This window comes from Primulina tabacum, chromosome 10 (assembly GCF_025594145.1).
Source record: "Primulina tabacum isolate GXHZ01 chromosome 10, ASM2559414v2, whole genome shotgun sequence".
NCBI classification, from domain to species: domain Eukaryota; kingdom Viridiplantae; phylum Streptophyta; class Magnoliopsida; order Lamiales; family Gesneriaceae; genus Primulina; species Primulina tabacum.
This window is the reverse complement of record NC_134559.1, coordinates 7,683,707-7,701,518: the sequence shown is the minus strand read 5'-3', so window position 1 is coordinate 7,701,518 and position 17,812 is coordinate 7,683,707.

The window sequence follows — 17,812 nt, the reverse complement described above, 5'->3', positions numbered from 1 at the left end:
CTTATTTAATGATTTGCTTAGATTTACCTATGCATCATGCTTATTTCTGAATAAATTTCATAGATTTTAACTTGGAAGTTTTTCTGTTTGCCGAAAGAGTTATTAATATATAAGCTTTTCATAGTTGTGCATGCTAACTTCTAATCATTTATGCATGGGAATGTTTCTTGTACAAATTCAATATGGGATTTCATGATGTTAATACCGTTCTACTCTCAATACGTTAATAATGAGAATTTAATATAAAAAGATTTTTTATTTGTTAGAATATTTACGTTTTGGTGATTTAACAATGTTGTTGATCCAATTGACTAAATAAAACTGAATTCAAGAAAAAAAACTGAATATTTATGAGCTGATGTTTTCTAAGCTAATCAGAGGCCTACAGATTATCTAGCCAAACTAATAGTTTATTATTCAAAGGCGAAAAGTTCACTGATAGCCAAACGGATCAAAGGACAACTGAAGGAACAATTTATCTCAAGATGATCAATCAGCCCAAATCAGCAAACATTCTCTGAAATTTTTCAATTTGCCTAGTGTTAAGAGTCAGAGAACAGTCGAATTATCGGATAAAGTTCTCCGTACTAAGATTATTTTATTCGTTGAATGTCAGATTCAACGTGCACTACCGAAGTGTACGATATTTCATAAAAGACGATGACATGACAACAACAAATTCTGTATATGGAAACATATACAAATTCAAAAGACGACTATTTCAAGCAAAGCGTACAAATAGATTAGTGATACAAGCTTTAAACTCTTTCTAGAGATAAATAAATCCTTCTCGCAATTAAAGCTTTCTGAGTTCTAAATATTTTTTGAGAGCCCAACTGATCGAAGCTAGCACATGGTGATTGTAATCTTATCATTTAAGGATCGATTGTGCTTAGATCTCTTTGTGAAATACTTGTAATTGAGAGTAAGAAATCTTATTGATCATTTAATTAAAGAGTAAATTTACTAAGAGTTTTAGCTAGACAATGGTAAGTCCTACTGAATTAGGTGATTTCAAAGTGTTGTAATTACCAAAGTCTTCTAGTGCAATCTTTCCGTAAGGAAGAAGGGGTGATGTAGAATTTTTGAATTCTCCAAAAATCCACAAACAAAATCATGTCATTTACATTTCAGTCGACCTATCTATTTTTACTTTCATTTGATAGCCCAACTGATTTTTACTTTGAGCCATTTTTGTGCTAAAAAATTCAGTTAGTTTATTTCCGCGCATTAATAAATTTTTGGCTTACTGATTCCCAACTGACAAAAATTTCATTTCCATGTTGCTAACCAACCAATCGAAATATTTCCAGAATTTGTCGAGATTGTTTATTCACCACCTCTAAATCAATATATAATCCTAACAAGTGATATCAGAGCAATGTTAATTCTTGTCTCTAAACATTATTCAATAAAATGGTCTCATTTAGAAAAATGACAATGTTTCCCAAAGAGGATTTTGACTACTAAAAAATCAGGATCCATGCTCATTTAGCTGCACAAGATGATGACATGTGGCTTGTAATCACAGACGGCCTGATGAAAATCTTGAAAAAACATTGTCATTTCCATTCTGATGGTGTTCCTCAGATGATTGAAAAACCGAGAATGGATTGGATCAATGATGACAAGAAAAAAGCTAATCTAAATATGTTGCCAATGACATCCTGTATAAGGCATTGAAAAAAAATCTATCATAAAGATCAAGATGTGTTCCATTTCCAAAGACATCTAGGAGAAATTGACACAACAATGTGAAAGAAATGATCAGACAAAGGAAAATAAATTGATTGTTGCAATAAAAAATATTTCACAATATCAAGATGAAGGCATGGGAGTCTATGTCAAACTTCAATGAGAGAGTCAGCAGTATCATAATCGAGCTGGCTGCTCTTGAAAAAGAGCATGACAATCATAAATAGCATTGAAAGTAATGAGGGTACTCCCAAGAGAATGGGATGTCAAAACAATGGTCATGCGTGAATCAAAAAAACTTAACAATCTTGAACTACACGATCTGTTTACAGACCTTAAAGCATATGAATTCGAACTAGAAACAAGGACGAATGGCGAGTCATCAACCAAACTAACAAGGATATGACTACTGCAACTATTGAAAATTATGCCTCGAAAGAAAAGTCAGGTGAGCAGTTGAGTAGTGATGCGATGTCTTTGTTTGTAAATAAATTTGATAAAGTTCCCAAGAAAAACCAGGGCAATTTTCAAAGTCCGAGCAAACACAATCATTACAATAAAGAGTCAACTAGTGAGGACAATGCATGCTTCAACTGTGGTAAAATTAGGCATTTCATAGCCAACTGCCATAAGCCAAAGAAGTATGAGGGAATGCCAACTGACAAAGAAGGTCGACCTCATGTCAAGAAGAAAAAGTCCAGGGATGATAGGAGGTCATTCAGGAATTTAAGAGACCAAAATTACCGATAGCTGAGGACAATAAGTCCAAGTGGGATGATTCTGAGACTGACTCATCCGAATCAGAGTGTTTCAACAGCGAGAGTGATGAAGACGAGGTGCAATGGCTCATGGCCGATGCTGAACTGAAATCTACCAGTGATGAGTTATTTGATTTTAGCTCAACTGATTTTACACGAGATGATCTCATCACTGCATTAAATGACATGGTAATAGATTACAAGAAACTTTCTCAATTATTCGAGGGAGTGAAATCAAATCAAGCAAGCATAACTCACAGTAATACAAATCCTAACTAGGAACAATCAAGTGAAGTGTTATGTCTCAAGGCAGAAGTTGCAAAGCTTAAGACTGAGAATGAAAGAGTACTGATTGAGCATCAACAGCTTATTTCTAAAAATAATAAATTAGCTGAACCAATTAGCATTTGTAACAAGTCTTCAGTGATTCTTGAGAAAATACAGGAGCTGCAGAAGAACTCAAGGGACAAAACAGGTCTCGGCTTCACGGATGATTATAGCAACCTCACGTACAACAATACTCAATCGACACTGAACATATGTAAAAGGAAATATATTAACTTTGTGAAGTATAGTACGTTACATTAACATCAAAAGACTACTGCTCCAGTTGAAAATCATGCCAAACTGATGAATAAAGGAAAAAAATTTGGTATTGTGTTACGTCCCAGATTTGACGACTGTCCTCACTGTATCAAGACGAGTCTTTCCAGCGTGCTTATGTCCTCACTCACACGCACTTAAATGTCACGCCCTGAGACCGGGGTTGGTCGACACCGGCGTTGTTCATCAATCACACAATCGAAAAACAACCAGCCTCGTAGCACAGTATAAACCTGAAACCAGTTTATTTCATAAATTCGCAAAATTTGAACATTGTCTTTACAACTGAATAAATTGCGGAAGCGTTTACAATTAAAATAAACCTACTAAAATTTTTAAATCCTTGCAGCAAAATTCTCGAAATTTAAATAATTTCACCAGCCCCAAAATTGATCTGACTCTTCTTCCTCAACCCGTTCCTCTGAGTTATCTTCTGATTTATCTGGGAAGGTTGTAAGGGGTGAGTATTTTGGGAAATACTCAGCAAGTGGAGGTCGTTCGAGTACACAACAACATGCATATAAAATTCCAAATATGTACACACACACACACCATGCATAAATTGACTCATACCACATTCGTATCCTTGACCTGACACAGAGATTCCTCTACTTTCAATGGTTTACTGAATTCAGTCCCTAATTTTTATTCCTCTAAGGGGGCGAGGCCGAATCGGTTATATCCCACCGTATGAGGGTCATATCATAGTTGGGATTCCCTCCCATATCAAGTTGAATCCTCACAGTGTCAACATAAAATCCATGCAGCAATCGTAGCCAGAAGGGGTAGAAGAAGAATTGTACTCGACCGAAATTTCGAAAATACGAAAATGCATACACCGAAATTACACATTTAAAACAAGCCCACTTACCTTAGATATCGTAGAAAAACGTGAATAGAGGGGAATCCTGCACTGGAATTTCGAACCCTAGCTTCGGGATTGGACTGCAGCAGGCACTTCGCTCCTTCGCACACTGAGAGAGCAAGCTCTCGAAAATCCTAAGAAAACTAGGAGAGGAGCTTGAAAATTTGGAGTAGAAATGGTGTGATTTTTTTGAGTTATAGGCCCTCCTATTTATAGGGGTTGGCTGCTATCTCGATAGATGTCATCCGCGCGTTTAAACTTGAATCAAATCTCCATCTAAAATCGTGATCAAATCTAAATTTTATTCTTTATCCTAGACCTAAATTTCGAAATTCATGTATGTATCCAAGGATAAATTTCGAAATTTATGCTTTGCCCAGCCTGCAAAATCTCGACTTTTGTGTCTAATTCCCAATATTCGGTAGACTTTTTATTTCCTAAAATAATAAAAGTTATATTTCTTAAATCCCACAAATTTGCTGACTTAAACCCGAAATTTAGTAGTATTTTTCCACAAATAAGATTTTGATTATTTTCCTAAAATCCTGGTAGTTAAATCTTTCCCAAGCTGCATTTATCGTGTAGACTTTTCCCTTTATCTATGATTTTCGAAAATTCCCTAATATTCTTTCAATATTATTTTCGAAAATCCCATGATAAAATCCTCAAGATTTTTAGTTCCAAGATTGAGTTATCTTTTTGCTTAAATCTTTATCCAGGTATATCAAATCTTAGATCTATATCCGGTAAAATTCTGCATATCTCAAATTCCGAAAAAAAATATACACGATATTATTTAAATTCTTGAGTTCCAAAAAAAATGCTACATCACAAATTCCGAAAATCTCGCAAATCTTGGTACAAAATATTATCATGATAAAATCTAACATCCAGCTATAACGGCCCGAAAATTCGTGTTTGAAAATTTGCGGAAAAAATTAAAAATTTTCTTTTTAAATAATTAAAATGTCTCAATCAAGTTAAACTGACAAAAATGTTTGATATTCAAAATAGCAGCGGAAGAAATCTAATGTTTGCAAAATAATGACTTAAAAATAATTCAGCAACATAAAAACTTGGTTTGAATTAAAAATAGTAAATGCTGAAATGAATGAGGTCCTCGGGTCTCACTACTGTCGACTCGAACTGGCTCACTGGTCCCCGCCCTCGATCCCGACATCAACAGTACCTACAACAATCAAGTCTAGTGAGCCTAAAGACTCAGCATGCATATATTGTAAATAACGAGTAAATAATATAGTAAAATTTGCATGGGATAAAAATATCATGTCATGAGGCATAATGTGAAAATAACTTGTCATGAGCAATTATAATACGTGCATAACTGAACTGAAAATCATAGTGAAAATGTTTGTTCCTTGGAGCCCTGTAATAAAATAACATGTCATAAATTTTCTGTTGAGATTATGGTCTACGCAAGTGGCCCCTGAACTGAACTGAACTGACCGGTAACTGGCGACCGGATAATAAAATGCTCCCATGACCGGTAACTGGCGACTGGGTAAAATAATGAACGTCTTATCAGACAAACATTACTAAACCCGTTCGCCAGTTACCGGTTCATATTTAATTATGTTGGTTAATTATATTACGTGCAAAATATTCATTTCGAGATTTATGCGATATTGCTTGTGGTCACTTTACTATCATGCTTAAGTCTGGTCGCCAGTTACCGGCCCGGCCGTCAGTTACCGGTCAGTTCAGTTGTTTCACCCAGTATACTGTGGCAGTAGTCTGATCAGACGTACATTATTAAGTCCGGTCGCCAGTTACCGATCAGCTCAGTTCAGTTCAGTTCAGGGACCACTTGCGTAGACCATAATCTCACCAGAAAATTATTACATGCTATTTCAGTACAGGGCTTCAAGGAGCAAATATTTTCACCATGATTTTCAGTTCAGTTATGCACGTACTATAATTAATCATGACACGATATTTTCACGATATGCCTCATGACATGATATTTTCACTTGCATAAAACTTTACTATTTATTTACTTGTTATTTACGATATATGCATGTTGAATCTTTAGACTCACTAGACTTGATTGTTGTAGGTACTGATGACGTCGGGACGGAGGGCGGGGACCAGTGAGCCAGCTTGAGTCGGCAGTAGTAGGATCCCGAGGACCTCAGTTCAGCATTTATTATTATTTGATTGCTCAAACATTTTAATTATCGTTGGATAAACTTTTTACTGTTATTTCGAAAATTTTAATTTCTTCCGCTGCCACTTTGAACATCAAACGTTATTTATCAGTTCAGTTATGAATAAGGCAATTTTAATTATTCAAAAGAAAATTAAATTTTCCGCAAATTTTCAAGCACGGATTTTTAGGCCTCTACAGCTGGTATCAGAGCCGACCTCTCTTAGTACGGTGTGGTTCGGGGACGAACCAAGCGGAAGCTGGTGGGCATGTGAGGCCCGGGCCGAAGAGGGCGGGGGGTGATCGCCGGTGCCATCAGTTGCACGGACAATGAGCGGCTCCTGGCAGGCTTCTAGGTGGAGGGAACATGAATGAACCGACCCACACGGGAATGAGAGGGATTCCGAGACTGTTCAATGTAATGGACTGTACAGTTGAAGAGGGCTTAAAAGATTTGATTTGTACTACTCATATCACGAAGGTGTATCTTCTTTTCGGTAGCTCATCACATAAGAACTTCAAATTAAGCGTGCTTGACTTGGGGCAATTTTGGGATGGGTGACCTCCTGGGAACTTTCCTAGGGTGCGTGTGAGTGAGGACATAAGCACGCTGGAAAGACTCGTCTTGGTACAGTGAGGACAGTCGTCAAATTTGGGGCGTTAGCCGAAGAGGGCGGGGGGTGATCGCCGGTGCCATCAGTTGCACGGACAATGAGCGGCTCCTGGCAGGCTTCTAGGTGGAGGGAACATGAATGAACCGACCCACACGGGAATGAGAGGGATTCCGAGACTGTTCAATGTAATGGACTGTACAGTTGAAGAGGGCTTAAAAGATTTGATTTGTACTACTCATATCACGAAGGTGTATCTTCTTTTCGGTAGCTCATCACATAAGAACTTCAAAGTTAAGCGTGCTTGACTTGGGGCAATTTTGGGATGAGTGACCTCCTGGGAACTTTCATAGGGTGCGTGTGAGTGAGGACATAAGCACGCTGGAAAGACTCGTCTTGGTACAATGAGGACAGTCGTCGAATCTGGGGCTTTACAGTTGGTATCAGAGCCGACCTCTCTTAGTACGGTGTGGTTCGGGGACGAACCAAGCGGAAGCTGGTGGGCATCTGAGGCCCGGGGCCGAAGAGGGCGGGGGGTGATCGCCGGTGCCATCAGTTGCACGGACAATGAGCAGCTCCTGGCAGGCTTCTAGGTGGAGGGAACATGAATGAACCGACCCACACGGGAATGAGAGGGATTTCGAGACTGTTCAATGTAATGGACTGTACAGTTGAAGAGGGCTTAAAAGATTTGATTTGTACTTCTCATATCACGAAGGTGTATCTTCTTTTCGGTAGCTCATCACATAAGAACTTCAAAGTTAAGCGTGATTGACTTGGGGCAATTTTGGGATGGGTGACCTCCTGGGAACTTTCCTAGGGTGCGTGTGAGTGAGGACATAAGCACGCTGGAAAGACTCGTCTTGATACAATGAGGACAGTCGTCGAATCTAGGGCTTTACATATTGGTTGTACACCGAAGAGTTCATCTGTCAAGCCCAACTGGTCTAGTCGCAGATTCAGCCCAACAAGACGTAACTCTGTGAAGGCTAAACCTTATCGATAATATAACTACAAGCATGTTCAAAAGACATACATACAAGACCAATGATGACAGAAGAGCTAAAAAACATTCTATTTCCAACACACACACCAAGCATTGCACACATAAACTTTTGCGCAACCCTTGTTGTACAAACAGAGTAGTCGGCCAGTCAGGATGATCCAAGTGTGGTTTCGTAAGGGACTAATCTCGTTTGGACTCAAATAGGATTGAGTACCAGTTGATTTTGTCACGCCCCGAAACTCGGGATTGACACCGACGTTGTTTAACAATCACACAATCGAAACAACAAGCCTTTCGTAGCACAGTATAAACCGAACCAGTTTATATATCACAATTTCTATCCAAAGGAAACGTTGTCTTTTACAACCAAAATCACTAAACGACAGAAATAAATGCGGAAGCGTCTTACAATTCATTAAATCATAAAAGTCGAAATAAAATCTATTACTAATCTTGTGATTCACCAGCCCCAAAACTGTTCGGACTCTTCGTCATCAACCTGTTCCTCGGACTTATCTGGGAGGGGAGAGTAAGGGGGGTGAGTATTTGGGAATACTCAGTAAATGGGGGATATTGAACACAGCATAACCAATTTAATAACATTTTCGAAACATATATATACATACAGCATGCTTTTCATAACCGTAACATCGTATTTGTAACATAACAACACTGCGATTTTTCACCTTTAACGGTTTACTGACGTCAGTCCCTAAGTTTTAATCCTCTAAGGGGGCGAGGCCATAAAACGGTTCTATCTCACCTTTAAGGGCCATATGTTGGAATTCCACCCATTTTCAAGGAATCCTCACAGTGTCCAAAAAACGTACCAAAATTTTCGTAAAAACGCATATACAAAATGACGGTACTCGACCGTATTTTTAAACAAAAAACCGAAAATCACATATGAATAAAATCGAATTTATAAGCATTTAAAACAGCCCACTTACCGTATAATTGATGCTAAGAAATGTAGGTGCTTGGCTTCTCGACGTGGATCGTTCCCCGTTCTTGCTCGGACGGTGCTTTGGCTTCGATTTTTAGGCTAAAGTTGTGGCGATATTTGGGCAGAGTTTCGGCTATGGGGAGGCTGCTGGAACTCGAAATTATTCAGCAAGGGTTTCGAAAATTTGGGGTGGAGAATGAGTAGAGATGGTGTGGTATTTATAGGTGAGGGAGATGGATCTAATTTTGGCACTAAAATCATGCTCAAGATTGACATAAATCTCACAATTTTTGACCCTAATCTCTTTGCCATTGTTACTGATTTTTCTTCCAATTTCGTGGGGCTCATTCCTTAATCCCTTGCCCCTCAATATTTCGAATTTAAGTGCTGGATATTTGGTCAAGCTTCATTGATTCCCTGGTGCATGGATAGATGATTTGCTTCCTTTTTATTTGGCATGCAAGCAACTACTCAGAATCTATACAAGGTTGATAGTGAAGATTTCGAAATCTTGATCACCATATCATGCCTTACTCACTTGGATCTTGAGGATATCTCAACCTTGTAATTCCCTTGCACATCTCAAAATGTGTATGCCTTGTTGTAGGTATTATAGTATTGGCCATAAAGATTCCTCAATTATAATTTCCCCATGTGAAATTCTTATTCCATACAATCACAATAAAAATCTTCTACACAATCTCCTTGCAAACAAATACATAAATGAGAAAAAATCCGGTTCTCACAGATTTACTTTGTGAATGCTTAACAATAAACGAGAAGGGGCTGAAAAATTCAGTATGGTACATGGACAGTGGATGTTCGAGGTACATGACTAGTCAAACCTAGTTGTTATCTAATTAATTAACTGTGAGGGACCCAAGATAACCTTCGGTGACAATGCTAAAGGTAAGACTGTGGGTAAGGATAAGATTATTCATTTGAATGTTATAATCAATGATGTATTACTTGTTGAGAATTTATTCTATAATTTAATTAGAATTAGTCAACCATGTGATAATAGTTACATGAGTATAATTTCATAAGGATAAGTGTTTAATTAATGATGCTGATCATCAAACTTTGTTAACCAGAATTAAAAATTGTAACACTTATAAAATTAATTGGAATAGTGATCATCTAGCCTCATCAAACTATTTTGCTGCTATTAACAATGATAGACAATGTCTATGACATAAAAGATTAAATCACCTTTTTAGATTGATTAACAATCTGCGTAAACTGAACATAGCTGATGGTTTGCCTAGTATTGAATTTGTTAAAAATCATGTATGCCTGCATGTCAGTTAGTTAAACATATTATATCTAACTTTAAGAATAAAGGTAGCAAACTAACAAATAGATGCTTAGAACTGTTCTATATGGATTTGTTCGGTCCTATACCTGTAATCAGTTTAGGGAGAATGAGATATATACTCATAAATGTTGATGATTTTTCTCGATTTACTTGAGTTATATTTCTTAATGTTAAAGATCATATAAGTACTCAACTGATTAAATTTCTTAAGCATATTAAAAATGAGAAACTGGCCTCATCTGACATCTTCACCAAACCACTTGTAGAGAATACCTTTTCCTTCATTATAAATATTTTAAGAATTACTGATTTATCTTAGAATGCATGTGTTTAAAGGAATACTTAATCATGAAGCTCTACTGATAAGACTGTTGTGAGTTACTCTTTGAGTTTCACTAACTGAAAGTTAGCCTCACCAATTAATTGATAGAAAATATTCTCAGTCTGACTAACCTTACCATTTAGGATTGACTTTATGGCTTTATTTAATTCTCATTATTAACTGTTAAGGGGACTTGACCATTTCATTTTTTTAAACTTTAAATTCGTACATTGTACTTACCTTTCTATTTTAAATTTTTTAAAATTTTAGCCGACAACATGACAAGTGTCACGTCTGTCTACCAGTTCAAAATTGGCATATTTTACATATTCAAAATTTTTAAGGTTTTAGTTTACCTTTTGATTTCCTTCTCCGATTATACTTTCGTTCTAAGTATTGGCTTTTGCTTCCCTTTCATTTCAAAAACTTTCTATTCTCTATTTCAAGATTCATTCTCAGAAATGACAGCACCTTCTACTCCTTTTTACATCATGCATGCCCTCGCAATTGACTTTGAGTCAATATACTCTATGGAAGATGCTGCAATTTCTGAAGGCATTCCAGGCGATTGAGTCATCTAGACTCAGGATCTTTCTAAGTTCATCATTGGAGATTTATATGTCTGAACTAAAGAATTTCTATGTCAAGGGAAAAGTCACCGATGATGGAAAGAGTTTGATGGATCTTGGAGAGGATAATATATTGATAGGCCAAGCCTTCTTCTCCACTCTGTTCCAATTGCCTTCTGAAGTGTTAAATGACTTTATGGAAGTTCCTCAGAAGACCATTGAAGATATGAAGTCGAACTTTTCTGATACCAGTGGCTCTATCAAGACTTCTGGAAAGAAGAAAGAAATGAAATTGGAGTATTAGTTTCTGGTTGATTTGGTGGCCATGCCCATTCTGGCAAATGGAGGCTCTTTTGATGCCTTCACTACTGAAATATTTCTGGTGATGACAGCTATTCCTACTGGAATCAAGGTCAACTGGTCAGTCATTTTATTCCAGAATCTCAAAGCTATGATTCAGCTTGAGAAGCAATATGCTAGATTTTCTCTCTTTCTCAGCAGATTTTTTGACTATTCATTGGCATTGCTCATTAATTCAGTCACTCTACACAAATTCATAGCTCTAACTGCCACAAACATTCTTTGTCTCAAGCCTAAGGGACATGATCTGAACATTTCTACTACTGGTATGATGGCTGTTAAAAAGAAACTAGGAGAAGAGTTGGATGCTACCAATAAGACATCAGAAAATAAGGTCAGTAAAGCTGTCGTTTCAAAGCCCAAGACGAAACTGATTCTACAATCTATTGACTCTTATATGACTACATCTTCTCCCCCTCCAAAGAAGCCACAAACTATTAAGACCAAACCAGTTTCTACACCAATCAGGAGCATACCTATTTCTCAAGTACAAGAAGTCAAGGTAACTGAGGACAAGGCTAATGAAGAGCCTGTTGAAAATATCAAACTGATAGTTGTTGCAGAGTATACCTACAGCCCTTCATCCTCCTCATCCATCAAAAAGAGTCATCACTACCTTGGATCATATCAAGAAAAATCAGGCGGCTAGTTCTACTCATCTTGGTGGAGAGATTCAAAACTTTGGATTTGCACCAATATTGAGGAAGTTCAAGCTAATTTCAATGAAAAGATTGATAGAGTAGACAATCAGTTAGCTAGTGTTCTTACCTATCTAAAGAACCTTTTGGTGTTGAAAAAAAAAAGGGAAGGAAAAATAATGACTCCTCCAGTCAGGCACACTAGAGATAACAATCTAAACCAACTTATCATTCCAAGAAGCCAAATGACTCTAGTAGCAAGCTCTTCGGATCCCATAAATATTCACATAATAGAATGCCTAGAGAACAATTTCTGTATATTTGTAAAATCTCTTCTAACAATGAATTGATTATTTCGATTTTAAGTGCTTAATTTTGTCAAACACCAAAAACATAGAAATTTTTAGAACATTTATGTTTTGGTTATTTAACAAGACTGCTGATCCATTTGATAATTACAGATCCTAACTAAAACCGAATTCAAGAAGGAAACTGAATATTCATGAGCTAAAATTTTCAAAGATAATTAGAATCATATCGTTGTCTAGCCAAACTGACAGTTTATTATTCGAACACAAAAAGTCACTGATAGCCAAATTGATCAAAGGACACTTGATGGAACAGTTTATCTCAAGTCGATCAGTCAGCTCAAATCTACAAATTTTCTCTGAAATTTTTCAGTTTACTGAGTGTTAAGGATCAGAGCCCAACTCAATTATTGAATAAAGTTCTACGTACTAATACCTATTATTATTGTAGCTCAACGATTATCCCGCAGTCAATCCGAACAAGAACATTTATGTTTCGATGATTATCAGATAGAGTTCTCTGTACTAACAGTATTTTATGATGTTGAATGTCAAAATCCATGCGCACTACCCGTAGTGTACGATCTGTCAGAAAGGACGATAACATGACGACAACAACATTTGTATTTGAAAATGGATACAAGATTCAAAAAGACAACCATTGCAAGCAAAGCCTATAAATAGAACAATAAGATAACTATAAACTCTCTCTCAAAGTAAAAATAAAAATAAATCATTCCTCGCAAATTAAGCTTTTTGAGTTCAAAATATTCTTTGAGAGCCCAAATGATCGAAGCAAGCACACACTGATAGTTTGTAATCTGATCATTTAAGAATCAATTTGTGCTAAATCTCTTTCTGAAATACTTGTAATTGAAAGTAAGAAATCTTACTGATCATTTAATTAAAGAGTAAATTTATTAAGAGTTTTAGTTAGACAATGGTAAGTCCTATTGAAGTGGGTGATTTCAAAGTGTTGTAATTACCAAAATCTTTTATTGCAATCTTTCTACAAAGCAGAAGGCGTGTTGTAGAAGTGTTAAATTTTCCGAACATCCTTGTGTCATTTATATTTCAGTCAGCATATCTATTTTTATTTTCATTTGATAGCCCAACTAATTTTTATCTTAAGCCATTTTGTGTTCAAACCTTTTTAGTTAGTCTATTTCCGCGTAGTAATAAACTGATTACTTACTGATTCCAAATTGACAAGAATTTCATTTTAGTGTTGATAACTCGATCAAAATATTTTCAGAAATTTTTGAGATTATTTATTCACCCCCCCTAATCCTAACATTATTTATCTGAAAATATGTTGGGAAATTCATATTTATTAATAATAATATCAAAAAAATATTAATATGTGTCCGTAAACTTATTCAATAGCATAAATCAATTAAGTTTGATTTGATTTCTCGTGCTTATACCCATTCAACATAGTTTCTTTCTTTTAAACGTAACATGACTTTGAAAAGTTAACAAATATCCAAAAATTAGAAATTTTATGTGTAATTTTTCTAAAAATATCATCACCCAAACCCCAATCTTTTTCTCAATAATTCGCCCTGCCTCACAGATTTTTTCTAGGTTCACCCCCATATAACATATTTTTCTTGGATCTTGACCTTTGCATAATACTTAATTGCAACTCAAGTTAGTTTTGCAATGAAGAACATGATCTAGATTTCCAACATTCTGATCTATCGAGCATATATGTCTCATATAAAGTTGAAATTGAGTGATTCTTAATTACATGGAAAGCTAAAAGAAAGAGATACAACTTTCATGTTTATTTATTTGCCCACAAATCGATGAATCAAGAGATATATTTAAAAGAATAGAACGGCTCGACTTGATCAGCTTGACTTGGTTCAGCACAAGTCAGACCAAACAGATCAGACTAGATCAGACCAAGCTGATCTGATGGCAGATCAAACCAACCATCAATGACCTAGTTTCGTAAAATGACCAGAAATACGAATTTGATCATTGCAATGTTAGAATCCATACACAATCTTTCTAAATTGTCATATTCTTATATCTAATGTCTATATCATTCTTGAAGGCCATAAATACAACATATTGAAGATCAAATACAAAATTACATGGGGATTCAAAGCGTGTGCATCATATATGAAGAAATTAGCTAGAATGAGTGCAAACCCAAGTGTTATGATACATTTGATATATACATACACTGTAAAATTCTCCACACACAATCACTCACATATATACATGAGAGTTGAGCTTCAAAGTTTAGATTAGTGAGTATTCGCACAAAGACATTAAAGATTATGTTTGCAGTCTTGGCATAAAAGACGTTAAACATTATGCGGATTGTGAAGTTGAAGCCTACATCGAGTGTGCTAGGAGTTTCCATTAGGCAATAGATAAGTTCTAAATTGAAATGAGTTTGTACAATAAGTTGTATAAATCAAAATCTTCTGGTGCATGCTCCACGTATGATCGAGTTCACCAATGTGCTTAGAAAGACTAGTACCTAGACCATCTGGCTCACTGCACCTGTTCCGTTTGCCAAACTCCGATGTTCGCTTCCATTCAATGACCATGAATGCCTCCATTTCTCCATTTCTATATTTATCCACTATATAAAAATAGGAAACAAGGCCGACGGATCAGTGCCGGAAATCAATAACCTTTGTGCTCCTTCATTTTCCGGATGGTAAGAGTATTCCTACACTTAATTTTCCTCATCTAAATAGTTTATAATTTGTTAATTAATAATCCATTAACAATTTAATTTTATTATAAAAAAATATTATCTTGATAAATAATAAACTGAAATTAATGTTACTAATTAAGTCTCCATTCGAATTTGTATAAGAAATATTAAGATGCATAGATAATCAAAACTTAATGGTTGCACGAATATTGCGCGAGAATGAAAAAATTGCACAACCATTGCACGAAGATGGGTAACTTATACATTAAATTCGAAACATAAAACTCTTTAAAAAAAAAATCTGTAAATGTAAGTTACAAATAATTATAATGCAAAGGTAATTTGATTATTATTGTAATACTTTATGTATGCCATTTCTGAACTTCCTTAAAATGATGTGAAAAACAAGTCACGTCCTCTTCTCTGGACTTCCAGTCATACTCAGACATCAAACCCCTGGAATTTAAGGAACACAGTAAAATTCCTTAACGAGAATATAAAATTAAATTATCTTTCTCATGACAAGAAGAATCTTTTGAGGTAATTTCTTAGTGAAAAACATAAACTTTTTTTTACAGATTATCATTCGTCTCCGTGCTATACTCGTGCGTGTATTAAATTTTAGTCATGTATGCAAAAATTGGATTTGAAACATGTTAATTTTGGTTGAATCTCATGCATTAATTATAAGAAAATGGAAAAAAAAAATTGGTTTATTTATGTACATGAATATTTCTGTGTAAAATATGGACATGAGATTTTAATAAATATATATATATACGAATTTGTTACCCTGCACACCATATACATACATATATATATATATATATATATATATATATATATACGAATTTGTTACCCTGCACACCAGGTGTAAAGGGTATCATGAGCACCGCCACGGTCAGCTTTTTTAAAAAAAAAAAACAAAAAATTTTGTGTGGTTGTGGGCGTGCCACGTAGGCAGGCGCCCACATGTGTGCAGGAAAATGGAAAAAAAATTGTTTATTTACTCATCCTCGTGTTATACACATGCAAAATACTTATTAATATATATATGTTACTCATCCTCGTGCTTTACATGTGTGCAGGTATCGAATGAAAATTGAAATGTATGCATATTTTTTCAAATAGAAGAAAAATTCATCCACATTATATAAATTTGAAATTTTGTGTGTAATTTTTATAAATAAATTTCTCACCCCATAGCTTTTCTCCTCACCCCCACATTTAATGAATCTGAAATCTTATGTGTATTTTTTTCTAAAAATACTCGGCCCCTTCCCCAAGGCTTTTCTCCCCTCTCCCATCTTGAAGAAATTTGAAAGTTTATGTGTAATTATTGCAGAAATACTAAGTTACCTTACATCACGCTTGTTTATAATTCAAATTTTGTACCATTTAATTTAAGAATTTATGTTTTTGGCGAGTTATTAAGTAATATGTAAATTACTCATTCTCGTGCAATGTTCGTGCAAATTTACTTTTATACACGAATATATTTATCATCTAAAATCGAGATCGGATTTAAATTATTCTGCCCATGCGTTTATTAACTTTAGTCATGTATGCACGAATTTTTTGGTACAAACTGGAATTGAATCATGTTAATTTTTGGTTGAATCTCTTACATTAATTTTGAGAAGAGAAGACTTGGGGACAGGAGAAGGAAAAATTGGATTTTATTTTTTAGAAAAATTACACATAAAATTTTCAAAAGGATATAATGTCTTCTCAGCTGAGAATTATTCCCTTCCTTCTCCGAGTGCTTTTCTCCCCTCTCATTTTGATAAATGCCATTATGATTAAATGCGATATCTAAATAAATGTATGTATATATTATTTATTTATTTATTTATTTTCCCCAATAAAATTATTGTATTTGAATATTTTAATTTATTTTATTTAAATTCTTATAAATTCCCAATCTATTTTATAAAATTAACCATCGTAAAAATTACAGTAAATTTATAGTTGGGAACTGAGTCAAATACAATATTGACTTGAAAGCTAACGATTGGAAAAAAAAAAAAAAAAAAAAGTGGCTTTTTTTTTTAAATTTCAAAACACAATGCTAAACAATTATTATGCGTGCAATAATTGTGCAAAAAAGTGGATATAGTTTTATCCAAACATTTTTGCATGTAACATTTTACAGTGGCTCAACTAAATCATATTAACTGAAATTTGTATGCGTAATTTTAAAATTTTTGAAGTTTATGAGTAATTTTTTGTTGAAAAAAAAAAATTTCAATAATGTCCCCCTTCCCGGCCTTAATGAATTTTTCCAAAAGAATAAACACTCGCCCACGTTAAGTAAATTTGAAATTTTGGCGAGTTACGGAGTAACATGTAAATTACTTGTACTCGTGCAATATTTGTGCAAGTTCAACTCAGATTTAATCAGAAAAGTAACTTAAGTTTTCGTGTGTTTTTCTTTTTTTTCGCGCAATTATATTCGGCATATAGATAGAATCATCATAATTTATTGTGGGGATTACAATTTCTAAATAAATTAAACAATTGTTTTATTTTGTTTTTTTTTTTTTTTTTTTTTTTTGTAGGAGAAGATATTTGAATGCAAGGTTTGATGACGCTTCTCAAAATACCACTGAGGACGGGCTGCCACAGACCTCAACTACTGAGGCCATCGACAGTATGAGTATGGAGGTGGACGGGGTGAAAAAGAAGCGGCTATATGGCATCGGTTCTCAGACATATGTCGCCTTCCCGGATGATATTTCAGGTCATGCCGGTCGGGCTACACGCACAAGCTCATCTACTGCTATTGCTCGTGCTGTTTCCACCACTAATGATGTTGCGCTTGCGACTGCCTAGGCTGCAACTGTCTCCAAGAGATGTGAGAACCTGACAAAGGATAATGAAGCACTGCGCCAGGAGCTCGATGTTCTACGGCAGCAGGTTAGACTTGTGATAAGGAATGTACTTGTCTAGCTCCCCTCCTC